This window comes from Phascolarctos cinereus, unplaced genomic scaffold (assembly GCF_003287225.1).
Source record: "Phascolarctos cinereus isolate Bilbo 61053 unplaced genomic scaffold, phaCin_HiC Scaffold_4;HRSCAF=312, whole genome shotgun sequence".
NCBI classification, from domain to species: Eukaryota; Metazoa; Chordata; class Mammalia; order Diprotodontia; family Phascolarctidae; genus Phascolarctos; species Phascolarctos cinereus.
The window spans coordinates 654,443,427-654,453,747 of NW_027555847.1; the positions used below are offsets into that span (position 1 = coordinate 654,443,427).

The following is a 10,321-nucleotide window of genomic DNA, read 5'->3' on the forward strand; positions in this document are numbered from 1 at the left end:
TTGGGGAGGGGGGAATGTAGAGAGGGGGGAGAATTTGGAACCCAAAATCTTATAAAAGTGAATGTTGAAAACCAAAAATTAAATAATTAATTAATTGGGGAAAAAAAATTTTAAAGAAAATAAGGAAGCATATTTAGTCATATTGCTTACAACCTGCAATATTTTTAGAAAGAGCAAAATTGTTTTTGTATCATTAAGAAGTAAAAATATTTTAAAATATTGTCTATTTTATCTTAATTTCATCCTTTTAAAATGCCTTTTTTGTCTATTACTTATAACATATATAATGTACTGGAACAATAATGCATGTGTATATACACTGCATACTCATTTTTTTTAACTAATAAAGGTGCATGGCTAAAAAAAAGAAATGATGCAATGATGAAGTATGCGCATTTCTATATGAAGTGATGGAGAGTGAAGTAAGTAGAGTCAAGGAAACAATCTACACAGTGACTACAACAATTAAATAGAAAGAATGAATACATATCAAAAAATAAAAAGTAAATGTAACAAAATTATGAAGATCAAGCAGTACTAGAATAAAGAAATATAAAAGACATCCCCAAACTACCTTTTGTGGAGGAAGGAGGTCCAAGGTGTTACACATTGCACGTATTTTTGGACTTTTTAATTGTATCAGTTGTGCTGATTTTTTTTCCTCTCTAAAAGTATTATTTGTTATATAGGGTGGCTCTCTGGGAGTAAGAGAAAGAGAGAGAGGGATGCTTGGTATAACTATAATGATGTAAGAAATAGAAAATATCGATAAAAACCTTTTTTAAGAGGCTCTCTCTCTCTTCCTCCAACTGTCCCGTGTGGCAAGTAGCTGTGCCTTTCTAGATTTCCTATGAGGGCAAGCACCGTTTTCTACATCCTGGCAGCATGGTGGCTTACAGACACATAAAAGGTAAAGTGGGAGCTCAACAAGGTGAGCTGAACCTGGACCTAAGGCCCCTAGCTGCATTTTCTGCTTTGTGTTTCTTTCCTGAGAATAGGTGACTCGACAGTGACGCTGAGATGGTTATTTACAGCCTTGGCAGCAGCCTTATTAGTTAGAAAGGTAGGAGCTGCTAGATCCTTCAGTCTAGGCCTTGGGACCCTGGATGCGTTTTCTGTTTTGTGTTTTACTCCTGGGCCTAGGTGATCCTGAGGATAGACATATTCAGCCTTGGAGACAGCCTTGAAAGTTCAAGAGCTCTGAGCTCCTGGGTACTTCAGTCAGAGTTGACTAGCAGTAAGAAGAATTGCTAGGTCTAAGTGGATGACCACCAAAAGGAAGATGGATCCAACCCTCAAGTTTCTTCCTGCTGGTGTTCTGTGGAGTCTTTCTGTTATTGTTCTTGCTTAGTCATTTTCAATCATGTCAAGCTCCTTGTGACTCCTTTTGGGGTTTTCTTGGCAAAGATGTTGGAGTGGTTTGCCATTTCCTTGTCCAGCTCATTTTACAGATGAGGAAACTGAGTTAAAACAGGGTTAAGTGACTTACCCAGGGTCACACACCAGAAAGTGTGTGAAGCCGGATTTGAACTTCCACTGCGCTACCTAGCTGCCCCTATGTCAGTTGCTTCTCAATATTTTTATGCAGTTTTTCTGTGGGATTTCTTAAAGTAGATCAAGCACGTTTTTTTCATGGCATTTTTCTAGAACACTTATAATCTTTAGATTATCTGTTCATATGCTGTCTTCAAGTTCAATACAGTATTATTGCTTTGTAGAACTCTCGTGTTTCTTACAATCTGTTTTTTAAAATTGTTTTCTGTTATTTTCCCTTTCTGCATTTTTCCTACTTTGGTCCAGGCACTGTGCAAAGCAATGTGGATACATTGCTTTGCTTTGCTTTGTTTTCAGAGAATTTATTGATGTGGCAAGTGTTTCTGCCTTTCATCTTAAATTCTCTAGTCTTGAATAAGAATTTCTAATGTCTTCCTTGAGACATTTCCTATATCTTAGGGAAGACATTTATTTCTGTCCTTATTTGTTTTATATTTTCACTTAGTTCTTTGATTAGATGTCTGAACCGTTCTGGAGATTCTTGGAATTGCTCCATTATCTTTTAGGGGGGCTTGTAAAAGGTGTCAATCTATTAAGAGCCTACTATATGAAGGGCAGTGCTGGGCTCTGGGGATACAAACACAAAAAGCAAAATAGACTCTGGTCTGTCCTCAAGGAACTTATATTCTATTGGGGGAGGCAACACATGCACATATAGACATGCACATGCAAAATGGCACATGGTAATTTGTAGGGGGGAGGGAGGAAGAAGGCACTTAACAGCCGGGAGAATTAGAAAGTCCTCATATAGAAAGTGGTGCTTGAACTAACTCTTGAAAGAAATTTCAAAGCGCTTGAAGGAGCAGAGTTGATGAGGAAGTACATTCCAGGTATGGGAAGAGCCAATCCATGAAGAAGGGAGATAGAGTACTGTGTATGAAGGAAAGTAAGAAGGATATTTTGGTAGACCATAGAGACTGTGTAGAACAGTAATGTGTAACAACAAAAAAAAAGGTAAGTTGAGGCTAGATTGTAAAGGTCTCTAAATGCCCAACAAAGGAGTTGATATTTGCATCTAGAGGTAATAGGGAGCCACTGGAGTTTACTTAGGTAGGGGAGTGACATGGTCAACCTTGTGCTTCAGATTACTTTGGCATCTTGGTTGAGTGTGAATTGGAGAGGAACAAGACCAATTGGAAGGCAATTGCAATAGTCAGGGGAGATGTGATGAAGGCCTGAGCTAGTGACTATTTAAGGGGAGAAAAGGACATATCTACCAAAGGTGTTGTAGGGTAGATTTGATAAGATTCAGCAACTGATTTGTTATCTCACTTTCTACAAGAGGACTGTCCTGTCCTGGCCACTGCTAGTGCCCTCCCATTGGTATTACCTCCTGTTTATACTCCATGTATCTTGAATATATAGTTGTTTGCATATTGGCCCCCCCATTAGAATGTGATCTCCTTGCAGGTAAAGACCATGCTTTCTTTGCATAGTGCCTAGCACAGAGTAAGCACTTCATAAACACTTGTCACTCGATTGGTGTGAGTGAGAATAAGAGGTCAAGCAAGAGTTTTAACCATTCTCAGAAGATTTTGACTCATTTTCCTTTTTTTTTTGATGGAAGGAAGGAAATAAATGTGGGGGTGGTGTATACTGCACTGTTTGTTTGGCATGTAAGTTATGTGTGTCTACATGGGTCTATTTAGATGTGGTTTTCAAGAAGACAAGATAACTCTAGCATCTCTTCTCCCTCCTCTTCTTCAAGAGAGACTTAGATTCCTCCCAGGAGGAGAAGTGAGAGGTTGGGGCCAGAGGCTAACCACTGTGTTTTCCTCAGAAAGAAGGGGGTACAGAGCTATAATTATATATATATATATATATATGTGTGTGTGTATGTATGTGTATATGTATATAACATATATATGTCTATATTAATATATACACAGGAATGACTCTATGTGATATATTGAATCATATATATGGTATATATTATATGCATATTTTATCTGTTCCCTTAAATACTGTTAGTCTAGGGTAAGTAATTTTTAGGTTCAAGCTACATTCTTGGTCACTATTCCTTAATGGTGAAGGAATGTCCGGAACTCTCTAAGATTTAACTCACTTTCCACCAAATGGCCAGTTCGACAATTAACACACATAGCAAATAGCAAACAAACCCATTCATCCAAATAGATAGCAAACCGAAATTAGAGAAGTATACATATGAAAATATATACCAGACATCACTCAGAGTGAAGGAGCCTTCCCAATGAGAATGAGATAACTTAACTCAACCAAAAGAGCCCCAGATCTCACTGAAGGGCATTCCCCAAGGTTTCGAGTGTAGTAAGCTGAGAATAAGAACATGATCCAAGTGTCTGTTCCTTTATAGATCAGCATCTTCCCATAGTATTTTCTCCCTTTAAGGACCTGAAGAGAGTCTAGAATGATGTGACTTTTCTCTCAAAGCCTAGAGCCAGTAGACCAGGATCTTTCTTGTCTCCAGCTCTCACCAATTTGGGGTTCCTCAAGCAGATGAGGGGTAACAAATAATTAATCTCCACCAATGAGGATCGTCCCGTAAGTGGCCCTCTAAGCCAAGGCTTATGCAAGTATTTATTAAGCACCTATCATGTGCCAGGCATTGTACTAAGTGCATTACAAATATTCTCTTTTAATCCTCATAGCAACCCTTTGAGGTAGGTGCAAAGTACTTATGTCCACAGCTAGATTTCTTCTTTGAATGCCTGCTTATTTTTCTTTAATCAGCTTTTGTCTGTCTTAATCACTGGGGATTTTTCTATAATGTTCTTGATGAAAATATATTTATCACCAAAGCTTTCCTGCCTCATCAGACATTACACCCCACACTCTGTGATCCAGCCAAACTGGTCTTCTCTGTTTATCAGCTATAGCGCTCCACCTTTCATGCCTTTGCAATGGCCTACCCCATGCCTGGAATGCACACTTTCTTCCCCTCCATATCACAGGAGCCCTCTCTTCCTTCAGGAAGCAGCTTCAACAACATCTACAGGCAGCATTTTCTGATCCCTCTCAACTATTAATGCTTCTCTTCTAAACTACTTTGTGTTTAATTCATTTATATTTATTCTTTTTTTTTAATTTAAAAATGTGTAATTTAATTTCATTTTTTATCCTAAACAAAAAAAAAGAACATTTCCATGCAAAGAGTGGAATACAAAAGAGGATTCTACTTGAAACCATGAATTTCAGGGTTCATTAGTTCTCTCTCTGGAGACAGATAGCATTTTCACCCTGAGTGTCCAGGATTGTCTTGGATCATTGTATTGGTCAGAGTAGTTAAGTCTTTCACAATTGATTCTTACAATTTTGCTGTTATTGTGTACAATGATCTAATCCTGCTCACTTTGCTCTGCATCAGTTCATATAGGTTCCCCAGGTTTTTCTGAAACTATTTTGCTCATCATTTCTTATAGCACATATTATATACATATATATACATATGTATACATGTTATAGCACATATTACATATATACATATATATATATATATGTATTGCATCACGCTCTATGACTCTGAGCAAGTCACTTAACCCCAATTGCCCCATGAAAAAATAATATTCTGTCACAAGCATATAACACATGTTCAGCTGTTCCCCAGTGGATGGGCTTCCTCACAGTTTCCAATTCTTTGCCTCCACAAAAAAATGCTTCTATAAATATTTCAGTACATGTAAGTCTTTTTCCTTTTTCTTTGACCTCTTTAGGATACACATCTAGTAGTGGTATTGCTGGGCAAAAGGGTTTGCGCAGTTTGATAGCCCTTTGGGTATAGTTCCAAATTGTTCTCCAGAATGATTGTACCAATTCAAAACTTCACCAATAGTGCATTAGTGTACCTGTTTTTTTCATACCCTCTCCAGCATTTGTTATTTTCCTTTACTATCAGTGTTAGCCAATCTGATAAGTGTGAATTGGTATCTCAAAGTTGTTTTAATTTGCATTTCCTAATCACTAGTAACTTAAAGAATTTTTCATGTGACGATTGATAGCTTTTATTTCTTCTTCTGAAAATTGTTTGCTCATATCCTTTGACCATTTATCAGTTGGAGAATGGCTCTTATTTTTATAAATTTGACTTAGTTTCCTATATATTTGAAAAATAAGGTCTTTAACAGAGAAACTAGGTACATTTTTAATATTTCTTCATTGTCTTTTAGCAAAATATAGTTTCCCTGATTATCTCTTTTAATTAGGTCTATTTTTGCTTTTGCTTTGACTGAGATCATGATTGCTACCCATACCTTTTTATTTCAGCTGAAGTATTAAAAATATTGTTCCAGTACCTTATTTTAACTCTGTGTGTCTCTCTGTTTCAAGTGTGTCTCTGGTAAACAACATATTATTGGATTCTGGTTTCTAATCCATTCTGCTCTCCATTCCATTTATGGGTGAATTCATCCCATTCACACTCACAGCTATGATTACTAACTGTTCACTTCTTTCATCCTATTCTGTTTATCCTTTTCTGTCCTTTTTTTTGTCCTTCCTCAAAAGTCTGTTTTGCTTCCAACCACTGCTTTCCTTAATCTGTCCTCTTTTTTTTTTCTTTATAACCCTCCCCCTCTTTCTCTTATCCCCTTTGTCTCCTATTTCCCTGTTGGGTAAGATAGATTTCTGTGCCCAACTGAGTTGTATACATACATACATACACATATGAACTAGATATATCTGATGAAAGTAAGGTTCAAATGTTGCCTGTTTCCCCCCCCCAATTTTCTCCTCCATTATGAAAGTTTTTTTATGTGAGGAAATTTCCCCCATTTCTACACCCAGCTGAGTATATATGTTATTCTGTCTCTGAGTCAATATTGATGAGAATAAGGTTCAAGCATTGTCCAACACTCTCCACCCCCTGCATCTCCCCCACTACTGTAAAAGCTCTTCCTTTTGTGCCTCTTTGATGTGAGATAATTTACTCCATTCTAACTCTCCTTTTTCCTTTTTCCTAGTACATCCCTCTTTCTCACCCCTTAATCTTTTTTAGATATCATCCCATCGTAGTCAACATACTTGTGCCTTCTATCTACGCATGTTCCTTCTAGCTGTCCTAATAATGATAATAAAGTTTTTAGGAGTTGTAAGTATTTTATGCTTGTCTTGTATTTGAAAGTCAATTTAGCTCTGGTCTTTTCATCAGGAATGCTTGAAAGTCTTTTATTTCATTGAATATCCATTTCTACTCCCAAAGAATTATACTCAGTTTTGCTGAGTAAGTTATTCTTGGTGGTAATCCTAGCTCTTTTGCCCTCTAGAATATCATATTCCAAGCCCTCCAAGCTGTGGCTCCACAATATTTAAGTGGTTTCTTTCTGGCTGCTTATGACATTTTCTCCTTCATCTGGGAGCTCTGGAATTTGGCTATAATATTTTTGGGAGTTTTATAATTCTCAAGTTATCTCTCCTAGACCTATTTCCAGTCAGTTGTTTTTCCAATGAGACATTTCACATTTTCTTCTATTTTTTTCATTCTTTTGATTTTGTTTGATTGTTTCTTGATGTCTCATGGAGTCATTTATTTCTATTTGACCAATTCTCATTTTTAAGGAATTATTTTCTTTAGTGAACCTTTGTAGCTCCTTTTCCCTTTGGTCAATTCTCTTTTCTAAGGAATCTTTTTCTTCAGTAAATTTTCATGACTCTTTTACCATTTGGCCTATTCTGTTTTTTAAAGTATTATTTTTTTTCAATATATTTTTGTGCCTCCTTTACTAAGCTATTAATTTTTTGTGTGTGATTTTCTTGCATCACTCTCATTTCTTTCGCTAATTTTTTCTCTGCCTCTCTTATTTGATTTTTAAAATCCTTTTTGAGCTCTTCCAGGAATTTTTTTTTTGGCCTGTGATCAATTTACATTTTTCTTTGAGTCTTTGGATGTAGCCATTTTAACTATGTCGTCTTCTGAGTTTGTGTTTTGATCTTCCCTGTCACCATGGTAACTTTCTATGCTCAGTTTCTTTTTTGTTGTTGTTTGTTCATTTTCCAACCTATTTCTTGGCCTTCAACTTAATGTTAAAGTTGGGCACTGCTCCTGGATGGAGGGGGTTCAGGCTTTTTTGTGCTGCTGTTTTCAGAGCTAGTTCTGGAGGTCTGCAAGTTTTCAGTGCTTTCAAGGTGGTATGGTCCAGGTAGAAGTGTGCTCACTGCTCTTCTGGTCTGTACTCTGGCGCTGCAGCTACAAGTGCTGGTGTTCCTCATTCAGAACTGCATACGAGCAACAGGATTGCCGACCACTGTCAGATCCTGCACCCAGTGTCAGGTCAGGGTCCCCTGTAGTCTCTTTTTGACCAGTTGTCTGAACCCCTTATCATCTGTGAGATGAGAGTTCCCAAAACTGCTGCTGCTGATAGTATAGCTGCCTCCAATGAGCTACTGTCCTGATGGCACAGACCTCTCCTGCCAATCTCTTAAGTGGTCTTGGGCTGGATCAATGTCTCACCTTGATCTTTTGTTGATTCTACCACTCCAGGATATAATTTGACATTATTTTAAGGTTATTTGGAGGGGAATGTTGAGAGGGTTCGGTTGGGTTTCAGCCTCTACTCCATCTTGGCTGCTCAAGAAATTTGTTTTGCTTGTGACTAGTCTCTTCCTGGTATTATCCTTCCTCTAGATCTCACTTTCTACACCTTAATCTATTCCCCACCTCCCTCTTGAGTTTGATGTATTTTACACCAAACTGTTTATATATGTGGGTTTTCTACTTTTCTTTGTCCATTTCAGACAAGAATTAGGTTGAGGCAAACGTGAAAGAGAAATCATAAGAGACTCAATAAGGCTAAAGTGGTCATATATCTATAGGGAAGATGGTACCTGTAACTTCTAAGAACTTTATCATTATTAGGGCTGTTAAAAGGATCCTACATAGATAGGTGGCATGGAGTGAGACAATTGTTTTGGGTGATGTGAAAAAATGGATGGGTAAGAAAGAGGGATTCTCTAGGAGAAGGAGGAAGGGAGGGGAAGAATGGGAAAAATTATCTCACATAAAAGAGGTGTTCAAGAAAGAGCTTTTATAGTGGAGGGGGAAATGGAGGGGGTGGGCAATGCTTGAACCTCACACTAATTTAAATTGGTTCAAAGAGAGAAAAAATACACACACACACACACACACACACAAACACACACTCAACTGGGTATAGAAATCTATCTTACCTAATAAGAAGTGGGAGAGAAAGGGGATAAGAGAAAGTGGAGGGCAGATTAAGAAAGATAGTGATCAGAAGCAGAAAAGATTTTAGAGAAGAGACAGGTTAAAAAGAAGAGAAGGTTAAACAGAAAGAAAATAGGATGAGGGAAAGTACACAGACAGTAATTATAACTGAGTGTGAATGGAATGAACTCACCCATAAAATGGCAGTGAACAGCAGAATGGATTAGAAAGCAGAATCCAGAAATATGTTGTTTATAAGAGACACGAGGCGGCCAGGGCATGGCAGGCCCTGCAAGGGGAAGTGAGTGGTCACGGCTGGGATTATGTGCAGTCATGGTGGCTGCAGCTGCTCTGAGTCTTCTGGACACCAAGTGGAAGCAACAGATACCAGGCTTTTCCTCAGCATTTGCCCAGCCTACGGCCTGGACATGGATCCCACCAACCAAGATTTCAACCTGAATTCTCCTAACAGAGGTCTGCTATCAGATACCATGACAGATGTGCTTGTGGACACAGGGACTGCCAGGACCTCATTCCTGAGGGCCTGACAGAGGCAGAGGAAGAAGAGCTCAGATCTGAACTCACTAAGGTGGAAGAAAAAAATTGTGACCTTATGGCAGGTCCTGGCAGCCAAAGAAAGACACTATGGTGAGCTGAAGAGGAAGCTGGGCCTGACTCCCTTGGAGGGACTGAAGCAGAATCTTTCAAAGAATTGGCATGATGTTCAGGTCTCCAACATGTATCTTTCAGCAAGCAGCATACTTGAGGACTAGAGTGAGAAATTTACCCATTCAGAAGACTAAGGAAACTCTCTCCCAGGCAAGACAGAAGACTTCAGCTGCACTGTCCAATATGGGCTCTGCTATCATCAGAAAACTTGGAGATATGAGGAACTCTGCAACCTTCAAGTCTTTTGAGGATCGGATCATAAAATCCAAAGTTGTTGATGGCAAGGAGAATGGCAGTGATAACCTTCCTTCACCGACAGGAAGCAGCAATAAACCTCTGCAGGATCCCCTCCTTTCTAGAGCCCTTTGGAGTTTTACTCTGCCACAGAATGAGTTCAAGAACCCTCTCAACTCGTCATGAGCAACTCTGCAGAAAAAACCAATATAATTATAATTCAAACCAGGAAATGGTTAGAGGACAGTTTTGAGAATTCATATCCATACATATATAGACACTTGATGCTGGATTTGAGTAAAATAGAGAACAAAAAAGTTTTGTACACAGATATTTTACACTAAAGTTTATAGAAGAAATGTATCACTATGCTATTCTTCCTGGGTGGTTGGGGGTGCATTTAAATGGACAGGACTTCCTCATTGGGTATAGAAGCCAAAGCATGAACTCCCATTTGGAAAACACTATAGTTTAGCTGAATGCCCAAATAGATTTCTATTTGGGAGTGGAAAGAAGTATAACTATGAAACAAACTTTTTGAAAATGTTGTTTCTTTTCTCCTTTCCCTCAATTTCTGAAAGCTCTTATAAGTAACCTAGAAGATTCTAACTAACTTGATTATTTTTTCCCCAAAAAAATGATTGTCAGGATGTGAAACTGACATTTTTCTCTGCCTTCCAGAAAGGAGAATCTAGTTAGCAGCTGCATGGTTGTTACACTGATGTT

General features: G+C 38.2%; 1 pseudogene; it reads left to right on the plus strand.

Moving 5' to 3' along the window:
* Positions 1–9,120: 9,120 nt before the first annotated feature.
* On the plus strand, positions 9,121–9,781 carry LOC110214151 (tumor protein D54 pseudogene; annotated as a pseudogene).
* The last annotated feature ends 540 nt before the right edge of the window (positions 9,782–10,321 follow it).